The sequence below is a fragment of the Hippopotamus amphibius genome, chromosome 1, assembly GCF_030028045.1.
Source record: "Hippopotamus amphibius kiboko isolate mHipAmp2 chromosome 1, mHipAmp2.hap2, whole genome shotgun sequence".
In the NCBI taxonomy this organism is placed as follows: Eukaryota; Metazoa; Chordata; class Mammalia; order Artiodactyla; family Hippopotamidae; genus Hippopotamus; species Hippopotamus amphibius.
This window is the reverse complement of record NC_080186.1, coordinates 91,650,397-91,659,161: the sequence shown is the minus strand read 5'-3', so window position 1 is coordinate 91,659,161 and position 8,765 is coordinate 91,650,397.

Genomic DNA, 8,765 nt, shown 5'->3' with positions numbered 1-8,765 from the left:
AAACAGATGATTTGTGTTGCATGTTGGTTGCCTTTGCCTACATTTGCAAAGATAGTGAAGAAAGAGATGAGTTCCAAAATGAAATTGGCTGATTTGCAAGCAGAGATGCAAAGGCATAGAGAAATTTAGAATTTGGGGTCTTGTAAGATTTGACAAAAATGAATGGTTTTAGAACCCAAATGATAAATTCTAACATTTAAGCAGGCTTTGAGAAAAAAGATCTGATCAAATATCTTATTTAAATGAAATGAATCAAGGTGAAGATAGTGTGACCATTTTGGAATTTGGGGTTTCATATAGGAAAATATTAGATGGTTTTGGGTATAGTAGTACCGTAATATTATTTGTGCTCTTAAAGCATTATTTACTTTGTGATTAAAAAAAAAAAAAAAGAGTAAAAAAGGACAAAGGAAGAAGCTAACGTCCATTGATGTTACCTTGTAATAATTTAGGCATGAGTTAATGACTGGGATTTAAATCAGGAAACTAATTCAATAATGAGCATTTTCTAATTTATCTGCAATATAGGTTGCTTTACAGTTAATTTGATTAGAAACAATTATCATAAGAATTTTTGTTACCATTCTACCATCACTTGGTGACCAAAGTATTTCTGGTTCATATAAAAAAGCTCTCTCAGTAAAGGACCTGAGTTGAATGATTAAAGCACCTGGTAGAAATATATTTTTATTTCTCATCATGATTAGGAAAACATGACCACCAGAGTGAAAAAGTTTTAGAAAAAGTCAAACTTAAAAAATTCTCATGAGAAATTGTATCACAGAATTAATTTAAAATAGGACTGAGCTCTTTTCTCCTGGGGGCAAGAAAAATGGGAATGCTGGCCTAAAAGCTATTCTGCATTTCCAATTTCAAAGTTCCAAGTTCCACACCTAAAAAGTAACATTTTGGTTAACTATCCTGTCTTTATTCTATATTTTAAAATATTATATTTTTATTCATGTAACCTCCTGAAATTGCTAAGATACTTGCTAGCTTTTTACACCAGTGATTTCTAATAGGAAATTTAAATACCTACTGAAGCAAGAAAAAGAAACATTTAGGGAACTGTGCATTGCAATTGATTGATTACAGTGGCCAAAGCTAAGACTCCTAAATTAAGAGATACACATATGTTCAGCCATTCATCTGAACAAAGAAAAAAAATCTATAGAAAAGAAAACATTATAATTCAACAGAATGGCCATAGGTAGTTAAACCAATAATTTGAAAATACAATACTGGCAAATTTAGTTGCAATTTATTAAGATAAAAGTAGCCAATAGCTCTACAAGTTATTCTTAAAGTCTGGAGATTTTAAAATTTTAAAAAGAAACTTACTTTTATTTAGCAATTTGGATCAATCGATCCTGCACCTATGACTATTAATAAAGAGGGAGGAGTTAAGCATGAAGGTGAGGTGGCATTTTAGGTGATCTGAACTAATTCATTCCTTTCTGTAAAAATATGTATTGAATGCCTTCTCTGTGCCAAGCACAGACAGTTCTAATGACTGGAAAATACAACAGTGAACTGGACCAACAAATTAGGAGAAAACATCAGATAGTGATTTGTTCTACTAAGAATCATGATGAAGAAAAGCCTTTTTGAGGAGATGGTATTTGAAATGAGATCTGAGTAACAACAAAGAGGCAGACACAGATAGATGAAGAATATGCCAATCAGGGATAGCAGCTATTTCAAAGACCTTTAGAAGAACAAGCTTGGGTTTTCCAAGAAATAGGAAGGAGGCCAGGATGGCTAGAATATAGTGGGCACAGGAGTAAAGCAGTATGAATCTGAGGAATTAGTCCAAAATCACATTATACTGGATTTTACAACCCTGGCCAAGATGTTTGATTTTATTCTAATAGAAGTCACTGGATGGAATCAGAGTGTCATAATCTAATGTGTGTCTCTAAAAACTACTGTGCTTATTCTTTGGTGAATGTCTTGTTGAGAGGCATGGATAAATGCATAAAACTAGCAAAGAAATTCTTCCTGTGACCCTCAAGTGGCCTACAATATGTGAGGCATTACATCAAGCACTTGTAAAGCCCTTCCAGCATACTTGCAAGATAGGTATTATTGAAGAAGTCTGTAAATGAGGCAGATAATTTATATAATGTGCACTAGGTTACAGAGGTCATATCTAGTGACACAGTTGGATCCTGGTTGGATCTGCCTTTAAATTCCAGGTTTTTACCTCCCTGCTGTGTTGCTAGGGTACAACTCCTTCAGGTTTTTCTGTGGCTTATTCACCAAATATTCACCAGATTTATGTGGCTGGTGGAATATTAGATGTGGAAAGTATAGAGTAAATGTCTGTAATTTGTGGAATTAGAGATATAAGCTAAATAAGAATGGGATTTTATTTTCATTTGCCATTTTTGGCCCCTGTGACAGTTAATTTTGTGTATCAGCTTTACTGGGCCATGGGATGCCCAGATATTTGACTACATTTTGGCTATTTCTGTGAAGAATTTTTGATGAGATTAACATTTAAATTGGTAGACCAAGTAAACCAGATTGCTCTCTTTAATGTGGGTGGGCCTCATCCAATCAGTGGAAGACCTGAATAGAAAAGGCTGACTCTCTCCTAAATAAGAGGAAATTTTCCTTCCTGATGACCTTTGAACTGGGACATTGGCTCTGCAGATTTTGGACTTGACCTCTTCCATAACTGTGTGAAGAGGATACATTTTCCAATTAATTTGAAAAGTCAGGATTACTCCAAAGTGAAACTGGATATAGATGTTACAAAAAAAAGGAAATTGCAGACTAATATAGTTCTTGAATGTAGATGCAAAACTCAACCAAATTTTAACCAATTGAATCCAGCAATATATTGAAAAGATGATACATCACTGCAGTTTGTGTGGGTTTATGTGTATAGTTGGTTTAATATTTAATAAATATAATTTACCTTGTTCACCAACTAAAAACAAAAATTATGTACTTATTTCAATAGATGCAGAAAAAAGAATTGTCTTAAATGAAATTTAACATTTATTTTTGAGGAAAAACTCTCAGGAAAGTGGAAATAGAAAAGCACTTCCTCTACCATCTTAAAAGATATCTCTTAACAAACTGAAGCTAATGTAATAATCATGAAAGATTAAAAGATTTATTCTCCAAATCAGAAAGAAAGCAAGGATATCTTCTCTCACCATTGCCAATTAACATTCTACTGGCGATCCTTGCCAGTGCAATAAGGCAAGAAATAGAAATGAAAGGTTAGAGCAGAATTAGAATAACAGAATATCAACAGGTCTATGGATAAACAAATTTTAATAATTGTCAGCAAAATAAATGAAAAAGCTATTGATAATATGCAACAAAATTAATGAGATTCAAAAACATTATCATATGTGAAAAGAGACAGACATAAAAAACAGTGTATATAAACAGTTCATCCAGCTCAATATCAAAAAAACAAACAAATCAAAAAATGGGCAGAAGACCTAAATAGGCATTTCTCCAAAGAAGACATATGGATGGCCAAGAGGCACATGGAAAGCTGCTCAACCTCACTAATTATTAGAGAAATGCAAGTCAAAGCTACAATGAGATATCACCTCACACCAGTTAGAATGGGCATCATCAGAAAATCTACAACAGGAAATGCTGAAGAGGGTATGGAGAAAAGAGAACACTCTTGCACTGTTGGTGGGAATGTAAATTGATACAGCCACTATGGAGAATAGTCTGGAGGTTCCTTGAAAAATTAAAAATAGAGTTACCATATGACCCAGCAATCCCACTGCGGGGCATATACCCAGAGAACACCATCATTCAAAAAGACACATGCACTCCAATGTTCATTGCAGCACTATTTACAATAGCCAGGACATGGAAGCAACCTAAATGTCCATCAACAGATGAATGGATAAAGAAGATGTGGTACATATATATACAATGGAATATTACTCAGCTGTAAAAAGGAATGAAACTGGGACATTTGTAGAGACATGGTTGGACCTAGAGACTGTCATACAGAGTGAAGTGAGTCAGAAATAGAAAAGCAAATATCATATATTAACACATATATGCAGAATATGGAAAAATAATACAAATCAACCAGTTTGCAAGGCAGAAATAGAGACACAGATGTAGAGAACAAATATATGGACACCAAGTGTGGAAAGCAGGGAGGCTTGGGGGGGGGGAATGAACTGGGAGATTGGGATTGCCATGTATATATTACTAATAAGAAAAAATATCAAATTGTACACTCTAAATATATGTAGTTTATTGCATGTTAACTGTATCTCAATAAAAGTTCTTAAAAAAAAACAAAACAGTGAATTCTCTGATTCCAATTATATGAATTTACAGAATGGTGAAATCTTATCTGCAGTGGTTGCTCTAGACTGAATATTTATGTCCTCTTAAAAACTCCTGTTGAAACCTAATCCCCAATGTGATGGTATTTGCAGGTGGGGCCTTTAGAGCCTGATTAGGTCATGAGACTAGATCCCTCATGAATGGGATTCCTGCCCTTATAAAAGAGGGCCCAGAAAGCTGCCTTCTCCCTTCTGCTGTGTGAGAACACACCTAAAAGGCTGCCATCTATGAACCAGGAAGTGGGTTCTCACCAGACACCAGATCTGCAGGAATTTTGATCTTGGGTCTCCCTATTTTCAGAACTGTTAGAAATACATTTCTGTTGTTTATAAGTCACCTAGACTATGATATTTTGTTAGAGCAGCATGAACAGTCTAAGATAGTAGTAGAAATCGTGTTATGATTACCCAGAGTAGGGGTGTTTGTGGAAATTTTTTGCAAAGTAACATGAAAGAACTTTTGAGGGATAGATAGTTTAAATGATGTTTACTGGGTTTTATACATTTATCAAAACTCAAAGAACCTTATACTTTTAGTAGGTACTTTTTAGTTAATGTCATTTTTACTTAACACAGTTGCTTTAAAAAAGTGCCCATAGGTATGTCAACCCATTGTCTACCATATATGAGAGAAATATTTTTCCAAATTTATTATTATTTCTTGGCCAAAATTTAGTTTCTTTTATACTGCTTATATTTCTCTATATTGTTCAAAATCAAATCTGTATATATTTATTACTTGGAAGAAACAAAGACATAGCAATATGTTCTAGTATTGTGAGTAAATGGGTTCTCTTTGTACATGAGAGATAGCATAAGTGTTGTTATGACTTGGAAAGAAGCATATTTGTGGATATTCGAATATATTATTTGAATATAGTGAGATACAGAGCCAAGGAAGCCTAAAATTTTTGACCACATCTAATTGAGAGATATAAATGATCACAGCCAATACAGTTTTTTATGACTTCTTGTATAGATACAATTCTTATCCCTTCCATGCTTTTCATTACTTTCTTAATTCATAACTTTTTTTGAATTTAAATTTATCAGTTCCTCAGTTTGGACTCATTAATTTAGGAGAAGAAATTATTGGTTACATTTTTTCTGATTATTATCTCAATTATTTGTTAAATTGTTCCAATGTAAAGAAAGCACATATATATGTCCTCTTATATATATATCTGGATTGGTATGTATAAAGACTCCAAGAAAAGGTTGAAGTTACATGGTTATATCAATGTCTTTGTATGCAAGCAGAGAAAAACCTTGGGTACAGCACAGATTATAATGCTAATTAGTTACCTAAGTCTGGAATAGTTATGGCCATTATGTTCTCTGAACTGTATCCAGTTGGCAGAAGTTAATCTATGGGGAGAAAGTCTAAATATCAACAAGATGTGTTTCTGGTTAGATAATAAAACCTTGGTGGAGCTGATCAGTTGGCAGTCTTCCAACTCTTGAGTCTGTCTCACACCTGCTTCATCTGTTTGTTTTATGTGGCCTCTGGTTTAAACAGCGTCACATTTAGGAAAAGCAAACTATTCCTGTAATCTAATTGCCGATGCTGATTTCTTGATTTAGTTTAAGAAATTTCAGTGAATAATGCCAAAGTTTCTCATATAAAGTGGAATCTTTTGCCAGGACATGCTATGCAATTAGGAATGTGACAATTTTTTTAGGGTAAAGTGTCCTCTCTAAGGAAACTTATAAGAGAATAGCCTAAACCTAATTCTGTGGGTATGAATGTTAAAACTCAGCAGGTCTGAAATATCAAAGGAAACTGGATCATCTAAGGTATAGATTCAACATTTTATTTTTGTCTTTGGGGTGTATTTTGAAGGATATAAAACTCAAGGGAGCATTCTATTAATATTTTATTACCTCAAATAAATAATTTATTTAAAAATTATTAGCAGTAATAAAATATCCTACACTTTGTCCAAGTCAAAATAATTAGAATATAAGAATGTATGATATGGGAGAATAAAGCCACATGAAACATAAGGAAGTAATTTTTCATAATTTTATAAATTTTGGCATACCATGATTACTCACCATAATATATACTCATCTCCTTGGTTAAAATAGTGATTTGAGAGTTTATAGTGGGAAAAGCAGTATAGACATTGGGACCAAATTCACATCCTAGCTCTGTAATTTAGCATCTTTGTGAAATTAATGATATCTTCATCTGTAAACCAGGGGTAATTATATTTATTTCATAGGATTGTTTGGGAAAGAATAAATGAGAAGTATCTATCAAGTAGCAAAGTTAATGTATAGCATTTCCAAAGTAAATGTTGGTGCTCACCTTTTTTTCACATAGGAAGATCTAGAAAACATTTTAATATATTTTCCTTAATAAAGTTCTACTTATTTTTAGATGAAACAATATTAGTGAAGAGAATTATGAGGCTCTAAAATCCCTATGTCTCTTAAAACTAGTTCTTTGAATCTTTTTCTCTAGACTTTGCTATGTCTTCTTTAAAAATTTGTCAGTGAAGTGAATACCTATCTAGTTCTTAAGTGTGCTTCTCCAAATCTTTCTCTAAAAATGTAGTTCCAGTGGGAAAAGAGAAAAAGAAATAAATCCAAGAAAAATTATTAAATAATTAAAAATTATTAAATAAATGATGAAAGAGCTTGAGGAAAGTGATAGATATTTGGAATGGGAACTGTTAGTACTGCAGTATCATTAGATTTGTATGTTTGGACTATACTGTGTCCCTTATATGTAATTGACAAAACTGAGTTTGGAAAGTACCTATCTTTATTTTATAGAAAAGACACCTCAAGTTCAGAATGTTTAAGGGAATTAATGAAGATTGTTCATCTCATAAATTGGAGATTCAGCAGTGCTATTCATAATAGCCAAAAGTGCAAAGCCATTCTTTTTAAACCAGCATATTAAGCTATGTCTACTTTTACAGCTGACCAAATTGACCACTGATTTCATCTATATAGATTCAACAAAATGTATATGTCTCTCTAAGTCATATATACAGATAGTTTGAAACTTTGTTTAGATAATTGTATACCATTTTGTGGAACTTTAGTGTTTCTGACCCAGTTTCAGCTTTGTCCCAAATGACTACATTTGAGTTTAGAGAATGGAGCAAAACTGGGAATTACCTTTCTGTGTGATAGCATTTGAACAGCAACTAACTGCCCACTGAAATGCAAGGGAAGTAGCTGTCAACAAGATTTAAACTTACTGTCAAATTTATACAGCCACACTGGAAATGTTACAGGAGGAACATGATTTTGTTGAAATTAAGTACCAATAACTACTGGACCATGGATATGCACATTGGTTATCATTAATGCTTGACACCTGCATCTTCTTTGAGATGTTTAAGTTGCTTTTCTTGTCAGAAACAAAGTGCACTAGAATATGACCCTCATCAGTTTTCTTTAAAATTTAGGCTACATATTTGTGTCCATGAATCTCAGTCAACAAGAGTATATTTTCTAACTATTTTACTTACTGAAAATCATGAAGAGGTGGGCTACTGAATGAGGAAGTATTTGGGATTTCTTTCAGAGTGAAATTATTTGACCTAGAATGGCAATAGAAATAAAAACAAATACTGTATATAGATACCTTCCTGAGACATATTGAAGAGGTGTTGATAAATAGGCTTCACATGTTGGATCATTTTTTCTCCTCCTTGGTATAGAATAATGTATTTGGTAGGTGCTAAAAGGTTGGTGAAACTATGAGTAGTTAAAAATAAATAGAAGCATCAGACTTCTATAAATCAATAAATTCTCACCAAATTCTTAAACTGTGCCAATAAATTTTATATTTGGATGTAAAAAGAAATATAGTATATTGCTAAACTTCAAGGAGTTTATAGTTTTGTAGTTGTAAGAGGAATGTTTTTCTCTTGAGAGAAGTGGTATTTATTGTATGAAAGCAATCAGACTCTTTTGCTAATATTCATAAGTGAAATAGAATGTTACAGTTCTAGAGTAACTATATCATACATTCATTACTAAGGCATGCATATGATCAGAGTTTTCATTGTGGTGATTGTTGATTTACACATATAGCCTAAAATTTGCAAAATCAGACAGATTCATATATTGACCCCTGGAAAATTTTCAGAATTTTTTATTTTTTCAAAATATTTCATTTATAGGAAGGCATATCTCTTCCCAACTTGTCACTGATTTTAGTATCAATTTTTAAATCTTATCCTCTTTGGTAGGACTCAGTATTTCTCCTTAGTCTCTCTAGCTAGATATAAACTGTCTTTATACACACACACACACACATACACACACTTATTTTGTGTATTTGTGTATCTTTCTATACATCTGGCTTAACTTTTCCCAAATGCCAACCTCAGTAATTATAAGACATTTGGTTAGTATGGAATATATCTGTAATCTGAACATGCTTAACATGAA